The sequence below is a fragment of the Mchenga conophoros genome, linkage group LG3 (genome assembly GCF_057382185.1).
Source record: "Mchenga conophoros isolate Kocher_MC1m ecotype Shallow Benthic linkage group LG3, M_conophoros_male_GT1.1, whole genome shotgun sequence".
NCBI lineage: Eukaryota > Metazoa > Chordata > Actinopteri > Cichliformes > Cichlidae > Mchenga > Mchenga conophoros.
In genome coordinates this window covers 73,325,887-73,342,159 of record NC_140528.1, presented here as the reverse complement: position 1 = coordinate 73,342,159, position 16,273 = coordinate 73,325,887, and the positions used below count along the sequence as shown (strand labels likewise).

At 43.3% G+C, this 16,273-nt stretch overlaps 1 protein-coding gene and 1 non-coding gene across 2 annotated transcripts in view; one reads left to right on the top strand and one right to left on the bottom strand.

Annotated features, from left to right (window-relative positions):
* Positions 1 to 16,273, top strand: part of col25a1 (collagen type XXV alpha 1 chain) — a 156,208-nt gene that overhangs the window by 2,948 nt on the left and 136,987 nt on the right. The window lies entirely within an intron of this gene.
* Positions 10,611 to 10,683, bottom strand: trnar-ccu (transfer RNA arginine (anticodon CCU)). The gene has a single exon. It is a non-coding gene; the product is annotated as a tRNA-Arg (tRNA).

Here is a 16,273-nt window from a genome sequence, read left to right as displayed (position 1 = left end):
TGCTATTTATTTTCTCCCTCCACAGTTCTGTAAAGGGGCAGAGAATAAAACAATGCAAACATTTCACATCAAATGAAGCGAGACGACGCTAAAAACCAAGACGGCTCCGAGCTTGATCCTGGAAGCTGGCAGCTAGTTGTGGTCTCTTATCCCCCCCTCCCCAACCCCCATTTATTTTTTTGAACTATGATTTCATACAAAACACATATATCATCAGTGTACTTTGAAGAATCTGCAGCGTAGTTTAAAAATCCAAATGCTCACGCAGTGTAAGCGTATTACACACGCAACTTTCAGTAATACTTTGTTAGTGCTTTGGAGCGTGCTCTTTCCAGGCAAATAACTTTATACTCTATGAATTCTGAATGGGCTCACTCAATATCTAGCCTCTCCTCTGTGTAGGAGACAGCCTGTGGCTCAGATGAGGTCTTTTTTTTCTCCCTCTCTCTCTTTGAGGGGAGGACCGTAATGTGCTTTTCACAGTCTTCACTTTATTGCTGTCAAAGAAGATGGAGTGGTTACACAGACAGAGCAATGGTCCATAGCTTGGGGATATTTTATAGGTTGTTCCTGAATCATGGGAAGTTTTTCGCCGTCTTTATCTGAGAAAGTTGGCTGTGAACTTCTACTGTGTTTTATTCATGCTGATGTCACTCCTGGCGGGAAAAAAAGTGATGGGTTTGCCGATGCTGTTTGTCATCTTAACAGCGAGGGGGGGTATCGCTTTGTGTTATTACTCAGTTATTACTTTCTGAGGGAAAAACACCATTCTGACACGGGCTAACTTTTCCCTGCAAACTGGCACAGTCTGTAGTTGAGCTAGAGATGTGTCTCCTGGGGTGGCAGTTCCTGTCAGTCGGTCCATCTCTTTGGTGCAGGCTGAAATATCTCAACCAGAAGGACGTTTCACTCTGACATTTACGGCCCACAGAGGATGACTCCTGCTGATTGCTAGACTTTTCCCCTTCCTCAACCAGCGTGTTAACACTTCTTGGATGGAATGGCATGAAATTTAATATTAATAATCCATCCACCTCCCACTACATCGCGTGCAGACACATTTGCTCCCTGTGTTACGGCCCTAGCAGGGCCTCCTCCTGAAGGTGCCTGTGTGGGCGTGTCCCACCACTTCTTCTGCCTGAGGTGCCACCTTTCCCTGTAACGCAGCTGACTCACATCAGTAATTAAAAGTATTTAAGCCCAGGGAAAGGTGAGCCCTGGGCCAGAGTGCCATTTTGTGTGGTGTTTGCAGCTAGTGAGCTGTCTGTGGTGATTGCAGCTGGTGAGCTGCGTTTCCCTTTTGACTTTTTGCCTTACTGACCGACGCCTGAGTTTTGTTTGTTTCTTTTATGGTGATAACGGCTTGTCCGTCTCTTTTAGTTGAATTACTTCAATAAAACTGTTTTATTTAACTGTTTTGCCTCCCTGACTCCTTTTTCTGACCCGGTCACTTTTGTTACTTCCCCCTCACCGCCTAGACCCCTGCAGGGGAACGTAACAAGTGGGGGCTCGTCCGGGATCGTTGAAAAGGGAGTTTTGAGTTGGAATTGGTTTTTGATTATCTTGGGTTTTTTTTTTTTTGCCTTTAGAGGTTCAACTTCCCAGTTTAGTTAGGTGAGTGTCCAGCTGAGCTTCGTTTTAAGTTCTTCCTTCGGGCACTCTTTTGTTATTTTGCCTTTTTTATTTTCGGAGTAATCCTGGGCGGGGATTAGTTCCCTGTTGGGGGTAGGCAATTCAGGGCTCCGGTCGCTGAAGTTCTGCCTTTCAAGTTGCCTCGAGCCCAGCACGCTCCAGAAGATAGGTAGGTAAAGTTTGTTGTGCTTAGGAACTGGGTAGGTTGTATTTGTTAATGTGTGTGTGTGTAGCAAAAGGTAAGTTGGTCAAGAAGAGTAAGTTGTTCGGTTACCATTTATTGTTGGCTAGCCTGTGAGAACTGGCACAGGTGTGTGGGGTGGTTTTCTTCAGGCTGAAATGGCGTTCCAGTTGAATCAGCTGGAGCTGACGAGCACTGGGCCTACATCTGTTGGTGAACAGGTGTCTAGAAGCTCGTTTGTAAGTAATAACATCCACCTGGTTCCCGTTTTCTGTGAATCCAGTGTTGAGAGCTTCTTCAGTGTATTTGAAAGCATAGCAACTGCATTACAGTGGCCTGAAGATGTGTGGGGGGTGATGTTGCTGTGTAAATTCACAGGTAAGGCTCAGGAAGTTTGCTCTGGTCTGTCTATGCAGGACAGCCTAGTTTATGAAAAGATTAAAAGTGCTGTCCTCCAAGCCTATGAACTTGTGCCTGAGGCCTATAGGCAGAACTTTCGAGGTTTGGAGTTGGCACAGGGTCAGTGCTACCTTGACTTTGCTCGGGAGAAGGCAAAGCTTTTTGGTAGGTGGTGCTCTGCAAGCCAGGTTAAAAGTTTGGGGTCGTTACGTGAGCTCATGCTTGTGGAGGATTTTAAAAACTCTGTTCCTGAGTGTATTGCTCTTTATTTAAGTGAACAGAGGGTTTCCACTTTACAGCAGGCTGCCATACTGGCAGATGAGTTTACCCTAACTCATAAAACAAATGCCGTAGAATGTGACATCCCTTCTCACTACAATACATCTTGGAGAGCTAGGAGGGAGCCAGCTAACGAGGCTGAAAAAGTGGTGGTTTCAAGTTCCAAAGCAAAACTGTGTTTCTTCTGCCACAAGCCTGCCCATGTGGTTGCTGATTGTGTGAAACTGGCACTTAAGCGGAAAGCGTATCGAAAGGGAAGAAGGCCTGATTTGAAAACAGTCACTCATGGTTCTCAAACTAACAAGGTTGTCAGGCCCAGCAAAGGACCACACTTGGGGCATAGTTGTTTAAGGGGCTCCTGTGGTCAGTGTAAGGGATCAATTAACCCTGAGTGGCCGCTGGTTGACAATTTCCCAGGTCCCCAAAATGACCTGCAGGGGGACAGGCTGTGTATAAAACCACCAGTAAGACCCGCAACCCTGGCTAACAAACATGCCTGTACCGGTGACTCGAGGAATCGTCTGCAAAGTGTTGCAGAAAGGTCTTCTGACTGCCTGTGTTCTCCACATGTGATGGCTCAAAAAAGCCCTAGCCATCACATGAGACATTGTTTTGAGGGTCTGGGGCCACCTTCAGTAAGTATTTTGAACCCATTGAGATGGGGTTGGCAGCTTCCGCTGACAATGCCTAACCGTTGCTATGGGGTTTGGTAGGTGGAAAACCTGCAATTTGGTGATGCAATGGTTACGGACTTGATTAATCATTTTGGTTATCGAGATAATTTGACAAACCACGGGTTTGTATTTATGGGAGGGGGTGTTATGGCCCTAGCAGGGCCTCCTCCTGAAGGTGCCTGTGTGGGCGTGTCCCACCACTTCTTCTGCCTGAGGTGCCACCTTTCCCTGTAACGCAGCTGACTCACATCAGTAATTAAAAGTATTTAAGCCCAGGGAAAGGTGAGCTCTGGGCCAGAGTGCCATTTTGTGTGGTGTTTGCAGCTAGTGAGCTGTCTGTGGTGATTGCAGCTGGTGAGCTGCGTTTCCCTTTTGACTTTTTGCCTTACTGACCGACGCCTGAGTTTTGTTTGTTTCTTTTATGGTGATAACGGCTTGTCCGTCTCTTTTAGTTGAATTACTTCAATAAAACTGTTTTATTTAACTGTTTTGCCTCCCTGACTCCTTTTTCTGACCCGGTCACTTTTGTTACTTCCCCCTCACCGCCTAGACCCCTGCAGGGGAACGTAACACCTGTGAAAAATCACAATTTTGTCTTATATGACAAAGCCAGCAAGCTAAGACACCTCAATCAAGCCGTCAGATGAGGTCGGCATCCATGTGTAAAGGAACAAACAGGTGGGTTTAGCATATGCTGTTAAATGATCCGGATAGAAACTAACTAAACCCACAGAAAGCTAACCTAGCATGGACTGCAGGATAGATTAATAGCTCAGTAAGACACAGAAATGGAGACTGCCACGCTCTCCTATGGTTTTTTTTCACTTACCCAGTGAGGAGCAGGGCGAGCCTTTTCACGCCATTAAGGAGACAGAAAATTACATTAGAGACAGAAAAACGAGAGGGGAAAAATGTTACAGGGAAAAAGGTTCAGGTTGATCAGGGATGAAGAATAGCGAAAAAATATATATTTGGAGTGTAGAGTGGTAAAACGTAAGCTTACCAGATCTCCAAATAGCCCACGTATGTCTGACAAAATAGCCAGCAGACAGAGTAAGTGTGTGTGTGAGTGCCAGGTTTTGACAAGAAGGTACACAGCGTGACTTAAAACATATGGATTGAATTTTAGTGTGAGTTTAGTGTGTGGTGGGGAGCCCAGCAAAGAAACTGCAGAGCCAAATTACTCACTTTGAACAACAGTCAGTTATCCTGAGCTTCACATTGTCTGAAAACGTATTTTACACCCTCCGTTACAATTAAGGAGTAAATCAAACCTGTGAAACCATCATGATGTGAGAATGTCTCCAGTCGCACCCACACCGTGCTCTACACTGAAGCGAGTCCCTTTATAATAATTGTTTCAGCATTCGCGGGCTGTTTCCCTTCTTCTTGTTTTTTTAAAATGTGCGTGTACCTTCTCCTTCCCTGGGATCTGCATTCCAAACAGGGCCTGTTGTTTAATGGGACCATAATAAAATGTGCCGTCAGCAAGCACTGGTGGTTTGCGCTTTCTCCTGTTTACTCACCCATACGCCTAATTCCCCTTTCCCCACTCAGCAGCATTTCTTGATGTTAACACTTCAAAAAGCCTGGCAGCAAAACACTGGCTGAAGCACTCTTGAGAAAACAGGAACATATTACTTGTAATGTGTGGGACTTTGTTCTCCCCCCCAAAAAAATACCCAGTAGTGCTTGTCAAGTGCAGAAGGGCAGCAGGGGGCCACATCAGCTGGATGTTCTGTCTTTTAGATTGCAAAATACAATCATAAGCACATGCAGCTTTTTTCCTTTCATCCTTGTCATCTCCTGACTTGATCTGATTTCTTTACCAAGAGCGAAAATACACACATTTCAAACCAGTCCCAACTTTCTCCACCCAATCGCTCCTTTTCAACTCTTTGTGGCCACGCTGGTTTCCAGTCTCCCTTTCTGGCTCGCCAAGTGTGTAATCCCTCTCGCCTGATACAGTTACAGTCATGTCAATCCCCTCAGATATCCTCACCTCAGTAGAGGCAACTGGTAATTAATCACTGACAGCTTTTGAATTAAGCCCTCTGTGTGGTTTGGTGGTGGGAGGTGCACTAATAGCCATGTAATCACTGAGTGATAGGTAAAGCTAAGCAGACTTCCAGGTAGCCACTGAGGCCAGCTGCTTCTGGTTAAGTGAGTCCGGTTAGGCTGTTTTTGCGACCACGTGAGGTCGGAGACAATGTTGGAGCCCAGGAAACTTTGCCCGGAGGCAAAGGTGAACAGGCAATTATGATTTTGATCGCTGTTCAATTGCATATAAGTATATCGCCATAAAAAGAACAGTGGACTCCAGATAGTGAATAACATCTTGCCGGGGTCATTTTATGCATGAAAAGCCTGACTCATTCACCTCCGACTCCACATCATTCCCAATAAATTGACATGACGTGATTTATTGGGATGAATCATCACAAGTGGTACTTTTACCTTAATTTTCTAAATTTACACAAGGCTGGTTATAAATGGCAGGGAACACATGGTTTCTTTATTTGACACAACAGTTTTTACGGGAGATGGTGAAGTCGCTCTGTTGAATGCACTGGAACTGACTGCAGGGCTTTGAAAGGGTGACGCACTTTTCTCTTTTTAACTATACATTAAGCTGAGGGGATGCTCATAATGGAGAGCAGATCACATGATCTTTCTATGAGCGATGTCAACAGCACTCTGCTGGAGATTCAAGCACCTCAGGCTGGGAGAACGGGGCCAAAGGAATGGACCAGAATCCAAATGCTCTTGCCTAATGGTTCGTCTCATGTGTCCTCGAAACATTTCCTGGCGGTGATCCTCAGTCGTCATTTTGTGTGGAATAAAGCAGGAAGCATGGAGATCCTGTCTTGGCTGCTTGTACACTTACTACTTGGAAATGAAGAGGTTTCCATCACCAGAACTTTGAAAGCCTGTGGCACACCCAACCACTTAATAAAAGAATTGTCTCCTTTTATTTAATTTTTTGACATGCTTTCTTCTTTGGCACGTTTTTGGCATTATCAAAGCACAACGCTGAACAATGAGATCCAAATTATTAAAGGTGGAGCACCCTTAGAGCAGTGTGGCTTTATGCCTTTCGTTAAGGCTTCTCGCCCTGCGTGCATGTGCTCAAATGCTCGTTCTTGTTCCTAATTTGGGAAGTTAGTCCTCACAGTTTGTGTTTTTTGTTTTTTTTAGATCAAAATGTAGGAGCAAAAAAGATTCTGCAAAGATGATTATAAAACGTCATGCTACGCTCCAGCCGATTAACCGGATGTCCGCATGTTCTTCTTGGTGGTCGTGATGCATGCTAACACAGCCTCTGCTCACATTGCCCTGTAACCTCCAGTGTGAAATCACTGCTGTTGGTCTGCCTTGATGCTCCCTCTCCCAGGATCTGGCAGGCTTATGTGAGAGCAGGGTGGCAAATCATCCACAAAAGACGACTTATAAACCCTCTGCCTCGTAGCACTGGGTGCCCTCTGACACTAGATTGAAAGTTGAAGTTGTGCTCCCTCTGAAAACTACTGAAGTCTCCTTCTTCATGAGCCTGCATACTCATCCCTGACCTGCTAGTATTCAGACAGATGTGATACCCTTTCAATGCCTCTCCTGGGGAAGCGTCTAAAGTAGTCATTGTTTGCCATTTGTGAAGCGTTGCTGGTGGTACATGCGCGTGAATAACTATTACAGTGACATTACTGTAATATTACATTAATTGGCTGGTAACCATGTTGCTAGTGTTTCTCAGCATCATGCTCTCTGATTTAGATTTCAGTCTAACCCAATTGTCTGAACGAGTACATGTTTAATTTCTTTTCACTGTAAGAATGGCTTTCCAGTGTCTGTCATCAAATTCAAATCAGTATACCGTAGCTTGATGATGCCAGCTTTCATGGAAATTCTGGGCTCCAGACAGAAGAAAACTAGGAACCCCCGAGGCGATCCCCACATGCTCCTGCACCCGCCTTCCTTGCCTGTGGCTTTGTGCCCCAGGCCTGTCAGGCCTCGCAGGCATGGAGGATGGCGGGTGAAAGTCACAGATGCCGCTGCTCTGTATTTTATCAGCCTAATAAGAATAGTCACTGCAAATAAAACAGGCTGGTGTGCCACAGCAGAAAGCGATAGTTTTGCTAGTGTGTGGATGTCATGCAAACTATTGTTGATATAGTCTACTTGCTATTTATGGGCTTTTCTAGAAACAATACATGGATGGCCTTTGCTGAGCCCCATGTTTTGTTTATATGCATCATTTACTTAAGTCCACAGTCTGATTGCAGCTTGAGCTTTTCCATGTAATGATCACTTCCACAGCTCCAAAAATGGCAAATCCTGATTCAGATTGTAGGTGATCACAGAGAAGCTTTCTATCAGTAGAAGAGCTGGTGACACTGAGACAAACAGTGATTGAAGGTCAGCAATCTTTAAGTGCTCAGAAATCAACCTAACACCAACAGTACTCAGATGGGCTGGACGTATAGTACCTTTCTACTCAACGTGAGCACTCACAGCACGTTTTAAGATGAGTCTCATTCGCCCAATCAGTCACTCACTCACTCCGTGTCTTTCGAAAGGATGCCTTGACACATTACTTTTGGAAAAAGAAGCCAAAGACACATACCTCTGTTTGCATCGGAGGAGCTGAAGTAGAGTAGGCAAAGAGTTTTAGTTCCGGTGTCAAAGTGAATCTGTCACCATCGTGCATCTCCATCCTAATAACGCAAGCTCTGAACTCATTAAGGAAAACTCAGAATGCTTAATTCCTGTGTCGTGTTCCTCTTTACATAAAGAGTTTTTCTTTTGCACACTGAACATGCATTACTGTGTACAGAGAGGCTCAAACATTCAAGAGATGTAGAGAACACTTGAGGAGGACTTTTATTTCCAGGGTTTTTTGTATATTTCAAGTTCAATTATTTACAGTGGTTGTAAACATTTATTAGCGCTAATAATTTGAAACGCCCGCTCATCAATTTTTAAACCATGTAGTTTCAGCACAAACAAGCAGGCAGTCCCTCAAGCTATTCAAAGACAGCGGGGAATCAGGCAATTTGTCAAAGTGGAAAAAGTGATGGAGGCAAGCTGGGTTTGCCCAGCGGCTGGCCAAATGATGCATGCTCCCAGACTCCCCACAGGGTACGCCAAGCAGTCGGTTGGATCAGACTGTTGTGTTTCCCGTCCAATGGGCTGATACACCTTTTCTGGGTGTTTCTTAATGTTTATTTTTACTGCCTCTTCTTCTAGGTTCATTTTAAGATATCATAATGTCCCGCATCAAATCCTCTTGGCGTCCTTGATGACAACCAGTAAACAGAGGACTTGCGTACTGTCTGGCGGCTCTTACTTCTCTGCTAAATGTGAAGTAAAAAATGAGTCATGCTGTAGATCGGGGAGGGTAATAAAAACACTGAGCAATTATTCCAGCCCTTTTGCACTCACTTATGTGCTATTGCACATCTGTGAACACAACTGGACAGCAGAATATGCTGATATCACCCCCCTCGGAGTACAAATATGGAGACAACAGTATCACAGAAACATGCCACCACAGAGCCTTTGTAGCTTGGCGATCGGCGCTGGGAAATATTTTTATGTTATTATGTGTCCTTTCTCAATTAAGAAAGGAAGAAAGCGTGGAATAAAATGAAACGAGGCCATTCATTCTTAATCTCTGTCAACTGTGATGTTAAAAACAGCGTGGAATGCGGTTTTCTAATTACAGCTTATGTAATACTATTTTTCCACAATATTTATGATTACTTTTCCCGCCCTTTAGCATGCAATTAATCTAGAACACGCAGTGAAATAACAACAAACAGTACGGTGCCCCACGCGGCAGCTTGCCAGATTTAGCCTACCTGTGAACGTACATGCGTGTACTGCATCAATGTCAGCGAAGGTGAATCGATACGCAGAAAGTCGCTTCGTCGTCTGCTCAGACGGTATTGCTTCGAGAGAGCCCCTCCCCTTCTATCTGATGAAGAAGAGGGTAGAAACAGCTGTGTAAGCCACAGTTAAGGCTTGGAAAACCCAGCAGTAGACAGACAACCCTGTGCACTTTAATTTAGTTGGCTGGTCATACGATACAGTTCAAGCAGGCTAGACGCCTCGTTAAATGGTAATTTCTGACAGCTTGATAAACGGCATTAATGCTGCGTGGTGGCCTTAAAATAGGCCTCATTTTTAGTCTTAAATGGAGGGACTAAATTCAGAAGTTGAAGACATAAATATAATAAGTGCCCATCTAATTGCTTTTCTTCTGTCAGCCACTTTGAAAACCTTACAAGCTTTTTAATACTTTGAAAACTTGCTGTCAGGTTATGTGTAATATTAGGAATTGCTTACAAGGGTAAAGACAGAGTGATGCATTCATGAAATAATTTTATTTGTTGAACCAGTCCCTCACACAGTCAGAAATCAGCAGGAGCAGGTATTTTGACACATTGTGAAAGGCTGCAAAACATATTGCAAAAGAACAAATGTGGGTTCGTACTTCTACTAGCTGGTTTATTACTATATCATGGAAAATAATCATTATCAAACTATATTATATTTTGGAATCACAAATGTAGTGATCACAACAACAGTCACCTCGAGGTACTTTATACTGTAAGGTAAAGAGCCTACAATAATACAGAGAAATCCCCACCAATCAGACGACGCCCTGTGAGCAAGCACTTGGCGAAAGTGATGAGGAAAAGTCCCTTTCAACAGGAAGAAACCACCAACTGACCCAGGCTCAGGGAAGGGCGGCCATCTGCCATGACTGCTTGGGGGTGAAGGGAAGGAGACAGGACGAAAGACAAGACAAGCTATATACAATTCAGTGCTTTTAGTGATGTACTTTAGACATGGTCAAGATGACCTACTGAAGTTAAAACCGAGGAAGGGGCAAGAAAGGTGATTTGGTTCACTTCAGAGAACGATCTCAAAAAGAGAAAATATCCAGTGAGTGGTTGTTCTCTGGACAAAAAGCCCTTCTCAGTGACATTACAAGTCTGGAGAGAAAAGCCAGACTGCTTTGGGTTGATAGAAAAGCAACAGGAACTTAAAGAATTCTTAGCAGTAAGGAGAATAAAAAGTACCTCTTAACATTTCAAATCTTGACAGGATTTGAAATGTTGAGTATAGCCCAGTCTAAACCTGGGCTACACTTTGCATAGACTTACAATCTTCTATTGTCATATTTAACAATAGAAGATTGTCTTGGTGTCCTGGTCTGATGAGTCTCAATTTCTGTTGTAATATTTGGCTCTGAATTTGGCTTGAACAACATAAAAACATGAGTCCATGCTGATTTGTATCAAGTTCAGGCTTTTGCTGAGCTTCATCCAAACACCACAGCCTATCTGAATACTGTTGATGACCATATAGTTTAGAAGACTGTGCTTAATTTCAACCAGTTTAAATGGTGAGGGGATGTGAGAAATAAAGGACTGAATCATCACCCCAGATGGGACTCGAACCCACAATCCCTGGCTTAGGAGGCCAGTGCCTTATCCATTAGGCCACCGGGGCTCTGTCATTGGCTTCCTGTAATAACGATAGGTGGCACGAGGCAAACAACTGCATAATGGTGCCTTTAAACATATGTGTTACAGTGTACATGTATAAAAGTCATAATGTTTTTAAATCTGTCCACCAATTTAAAGGTAAGAGTAGCACTCTCTTTGCTCTGGTGCACACTGTTGATGATTATCTCCGCTGAATATGCCATTCATCTGGTTTCATGCTGTTCACTCTGAGGTTGATGGGTTGCTTCAGTGCATGCGTACAGTTTTTGTTAGGTTTTAATGAATCCGCCCCACTGAGTGGAAATGTTATGAGATTGTAAAGCAGAATACCTCGTGCATATTTTATACATCTCACTTGTAAACATGAAAGTATAAAGTTCATTTGTGCCCACTGTAACATCAAGCTGATGCGTTTTTACAAAAAGCCTGTCAAGTTGCACTTTAACTGTTTTCTAATGTTTACATGTTTGCATGTATTAATGTCGGTTTTATTATTATAGACATTACCGCGTTTGTGATATTAACTAGATTACTTGTTCTATGAGTTTTTCTAAAGTGTGCCCACACTTTGAACTTTTTTAAAATGAAGAATTTGCTTCAAGAAGAAAGCAACAGCGATGCCTCGGGTGTAATGCTTTAAATCAAATCCAGCTTTTCAGACTCTATCAGCCATCGTGACGTCATGCCGAGCTTTGTCGGGATCCAGGTTAATGAGCCACTTCCCATGAGCCCTGCTGCTATCTGAAGCATCTCCAGTTCTCATGAGTTTCTCGTACCGGTGCAGCAACCCAAAATTAACTCTTCACCAAGACTTGACTTTGTCTGTATGTTGGCTTGAACTTACCGCCTGCCATGGCAGTTGCATGGCAATTCAGCCACAGAGTCCACTGTATAACGTCAACATATTCTAAAACTTGAATGCATATTTGTGCCATGAACCTGTCGAGAAGTGCACTCCTGCAGAATATCATACTTAAATGTTCCACTGTGCGTCAACGTTTACTCAAAGTTCAATCTTATGCTTCTGTTACAGATTTGCAGTTGTTTAATTGATGTCATTTTTCCTCCTTTTCTGTGAATTGTAAATATTTACTGTTTCGTAAGTGCACCTCCGAGTGTTCTCACTGCTTTGAGCGCTGTTTCATAAATGTCATGTTTATAGCTTTGATGCTTGAGCAGAGTAAGACTCAGTCACAGTGATGGTTGACGAGTCCTTTTTATATACAAAAAAATCATATATATCCACTTTATGGTCATAATTCAGTTAGCAGTGTGTTGTCAAGGTTATCTCCACTGTGAGTCTGAACAAAACAAATAAAGCCTTTTGAAGACTTTCCCTTCACAGGAGATTTACCAGGTGTCAGCTTGACTGATCTGAGGTGCTTCAGGTAGAGATAGTGTCTCACTGTTAAAAATGGTAAAGATGTGAAAGGACCCATCACCTCTTTGCTCTTGAACTTCAAACAAATTACCTTCCCAGCATGCTTCCCACCTGCGCTGTTACTGTGAAACATTTTAATAGCTATGGTGGTGGTGGTGGTGGGGGGATAAATAAAAGAAAAAAATAACGGAGAAGAAACAGGAATTAGCAGGAAGCTCGTTTCGGCTGATTAAATGGAGCGTAACGCTAGTATGTTGTGCTGTGGGATTTGGTACCAGAGATAAGATGACTTATCCAAATGCATGTGCAATCTGAATTTAAGTTATACGGAGCATTTCGTAAACATACTGACACGCTAATGACTCGTTCAGCACCAGCATGCGTTTGCTGTCAGCTCCCACAGACTTTCATGTAGCATAACAAATGAGAGGGAAAGTCTTTCACATGTGTGGGTTTCGCGGATCCCCAGTGTAACATAGACTTGATCATATACTTGTTTTCTTAAAGCAGTTAGTCATGCGCTGTTGGCTATCCCACCTATGAACTGGGAGGTACTTTTTTTTTGAGGTGGAGGTCAGTTGGCAGGAGCTGGCAAAGCATCTGCATTACCCCAAATGTCAGGGCTCAGTAATATGAGGGTGTAGGTTTCATCTGAGTGAGAACAGGGAATAACACGACATAACTCAGTGGAACTCAAGATTTAAACCAAAGAAACACTGAGTCCCACAGGAGCCGGTGTACTCTTGTGAATGTCAAACCCATAAATCTACATTTTGCCAGCGCCGGATCCAGTTGCAGTTTGAGACCGTGCTGCTAAATTAAAAGAAATCACTGAAAATTCTTTATTATTTCATATTTAATTCTCCGCTGAGGTGGATATTAAAGGTAAAGGTAAAAGGAGAGTATCATATTGTCTATTCAGCAAAGTCCTCTGAGACTTCCTAATATACAAAATTGGATGAAAACTCTTCACCACCCTTAACGCTCTATACGGATTGCATTTCTATGAGCAGTGGCAAAGCAAGACCAAAATCAGTGAGTTGGATATGAAGCTGCAGTACCTCTGAGAAGTGTCACGTGAAGCAGAGTACAGTGCTGACAGAGGCCATACGGCATCGTTTTAGGTTGCACATTTGCCCCGCGGGTGGCAGGCTCTGCTGAATAAATGCAATCTCTGCACAGGCTGTGCACATTCAGTCATTTTTAATAGCAAGTAACATTATTTGTGGGCACATGCGAGCTTAGAAGCTGACTGAGATGCTCAGGGTGAAAAACAACATCTTGCAAGTGCAAAGGCCGGTGTGAGAACTCGTAGAAGGAGGAAAAAATTATATACCTCTCTCTCGTGCTGTATCGTTCTCCTGACACTCTACCCCAGGTAGACTACTCCCCTCTGGCCTGTTCTCAGATTAGCATGTGTTGGCCAAAGTCAACATGGAGAAGAGTGAGGAAACAAGTTCTCATTCGCACTAAGGTTGCTAATACCTCACCATATCTGATGGCAGACTTTGAGATGTGTCACATGGACTGAAATAAATTTAAATCTAATAAATACAATGAGTGCATTATTACTTTTAGCTTAGATTTCTGGAGGGTGGAGACTAATAAAGTGCCTCTAAAGAGGAAAAGGATGTCTGGAGTTTGTGTGAAAAAGAAAAGTGTCAAATATTTGGACTGCACTAACTGTCTAACTCTCAGAAAACTTCAGGAACAAATAAAAACTCACGTGCAACAATACACAGCGCGTACCTGTGCATATCTATAACATAAACGCCTTTCCATTACAACGTGTGGTTTTTCCACAGTCAACCACTAAAGTACCCATAAAACAAAGCTGAGGGGGAAAAAGTGCTCGGCTGTGTGCGTCTGTGGCGAACACTTGTTGTTGTTGAGTTTTCCCATGGCAGAGGCAAATAGCTTGTAAAACAAGTTACGCAAAAGTCACCAAAACATCATCACAGCGCTGCTTGCCACCGCTTGATGTCAAAATTGGGTCATGTTGAAGGCCCTTCCCAACCCGCCCGTGTTTAATTGCCATGTGCTAAAGAATTTCCCATGTGCACACAAACCAGTCAAGCCTGGTGAGACCTAATAATTGTTCAGTCAACTCTTTGTGCTGCTGTCTGCATTCATGCTGCCAGATTTTTCCCCCCCTTCTTTTCTCCGAATGATGGCGGCACAGAAAGATTCGATACTTGACGGGGGTTATCTGCTCAGCAATCCCTTTGCTACATGAAAGACATGTTTAGCTACGTGGTTTCCGGGCCAGGAGCTAAGCTGTCTTTTTACAAGCAATCTTTGATTCACAAGGGACATTTATCCCTTCTTTTCCACCAGTGTTCCCCCTTGTCTGCTTTGTCCAGTTGCCTCTTTCTTCCTCTCAAAGGCTCTCTGCAGCTTCAGCGAGAGGAGCATAGGGACACAAGCTTTTTAGGGTCTACTGAATGGATTTATCGACTGGGTGAGGCAAAAAATAAATAAATAAATGAATAAAAGTGACCGAAATAAGCAGCAATGAGAAAAGCAGAACTGGTGAGGGGAAAAAAATACACTTTGTTTAAACCAGAGCAGCCTGTGTGTGCGTGCTGCTGATATGGATTTCCCCATGAGAAGGTTCAGGTCCCCAAATTCCTCCTCAAACAGGCCTCAAAAAAAAAAAAGAGATTTATTTGGCTTTTTGCCTCAGACTTGGAGGGAGAAAATGGGAAGCAAACTGGGGTTTTTAGCATGCGCTCTCCAAAAAGGGTTTTCTGTGACGCTTCAGAATGATAAATTATAGAAATGTCTTTGGAGGCCACATTAAATGGTTCATGAAAATAGCAGGCCCTCTGAGAGTTAACTGTGCCTTCTCTGTTTAGCATGCTTTGATGATGGTAAATGGTATACTGTTCTATCTGCTGTGACCAAATGTCCAAGTCCTGAAATGGTTTCATCCTGAGGACTTTTGCCTTAGCGTGCCTTCTCTGTCCTGAGTACAGCAGGCCACCGGTGTGACTTGTTACGCTTGGTGTGGACTCTCTGGTGACACAGTTTCGTTACGGGTAGCTGGGATTTTACCTGCGCTCGCCAAATTCATTAGAGGCCTCTGAAACTCTAAACATGCCGCTCAGATGGAGCAGGTCAGGTTTTGCCCATTATTGATGTCTACAAATATTGAATATGTCGGTTAGGTCTTGTAGCATGGTTGTTGCGTGTATGTGTGTAGATGTGCGTGCAAAAATTCAAGCTTGCGTTAGACAGACCTTTTGGCTTGACTCCTACCTTTCATAAAGAAAGCAGCCCCTGTCAGACGCCCAAAAATCCCAGGCTGGAGATGAAACAGAGAAGAGTGTGTGTTGGTTTGCATATGTGTGCACTGTTTATGTGTGTACCTGAGTCCTGTACATCTCTGGCTTTCCTGCACCCCATACTGACATTTCCAACGGGTGCTGGTGTAAATAAGGTCGTCGCCCACAGCAGGTGTGGGGAGCAGTCCCGAGAGCAGGGGAGGTCTAAGCCCCTTCAACCCTAGGCCGCAGCGAAACCATCCTGGAGAAGTCAATATTTGCAGTCGGTATCAAAGACGGGCCTGTTTTTGGTATCAAAAACCAGGCTGTACAGAAGAAAGCTTGTCCATGAATTCAGATGTAACATCTCCAGCAGATCAACTGGTGTTAAATACGTGGAATTGTTTATGAAATCAGCATAAATTCTCTATTGTTAGAACGTGTTTTGAGATATTAGTTGTGTACTTTGTTTTTGCATTGATTTAAATGGGACTCTTTAATCTATTCATAATCCTGTACGACTGCATGTAGTAATATGTAAATGTAGACTTTGAACAAGATCAGAAATACGACTCCATTATTGCACATGTTGCTCAGTGTTAAATGGCGATATGAACATAAGACTGCAAGCTATTTTAGCTAACTTTACAATGTGGTAAAATGTGATTTTTGTAACAAATATATGATTCGGATAAGACGTATTTTTTTAACTTAAAAAATGAGCTATGCAGCTAAAAGTAATAAAATTAATGCACGTTATTAAAATACTTTTGGATAAAACTGTAACATTCTCATCAAGTTGGGTGCTAAGATCTAAAGGTGCAACTTATATGGGCTCTGTAATTAGCTAAGGAAGAAACCCCTTGGCTCCAGCATCATGTGTACTAGTCAGTCACGCTAGTAGCTCCCCTGCTTTAGCGCACTGTATGCAAGCTAGCATGCCATCT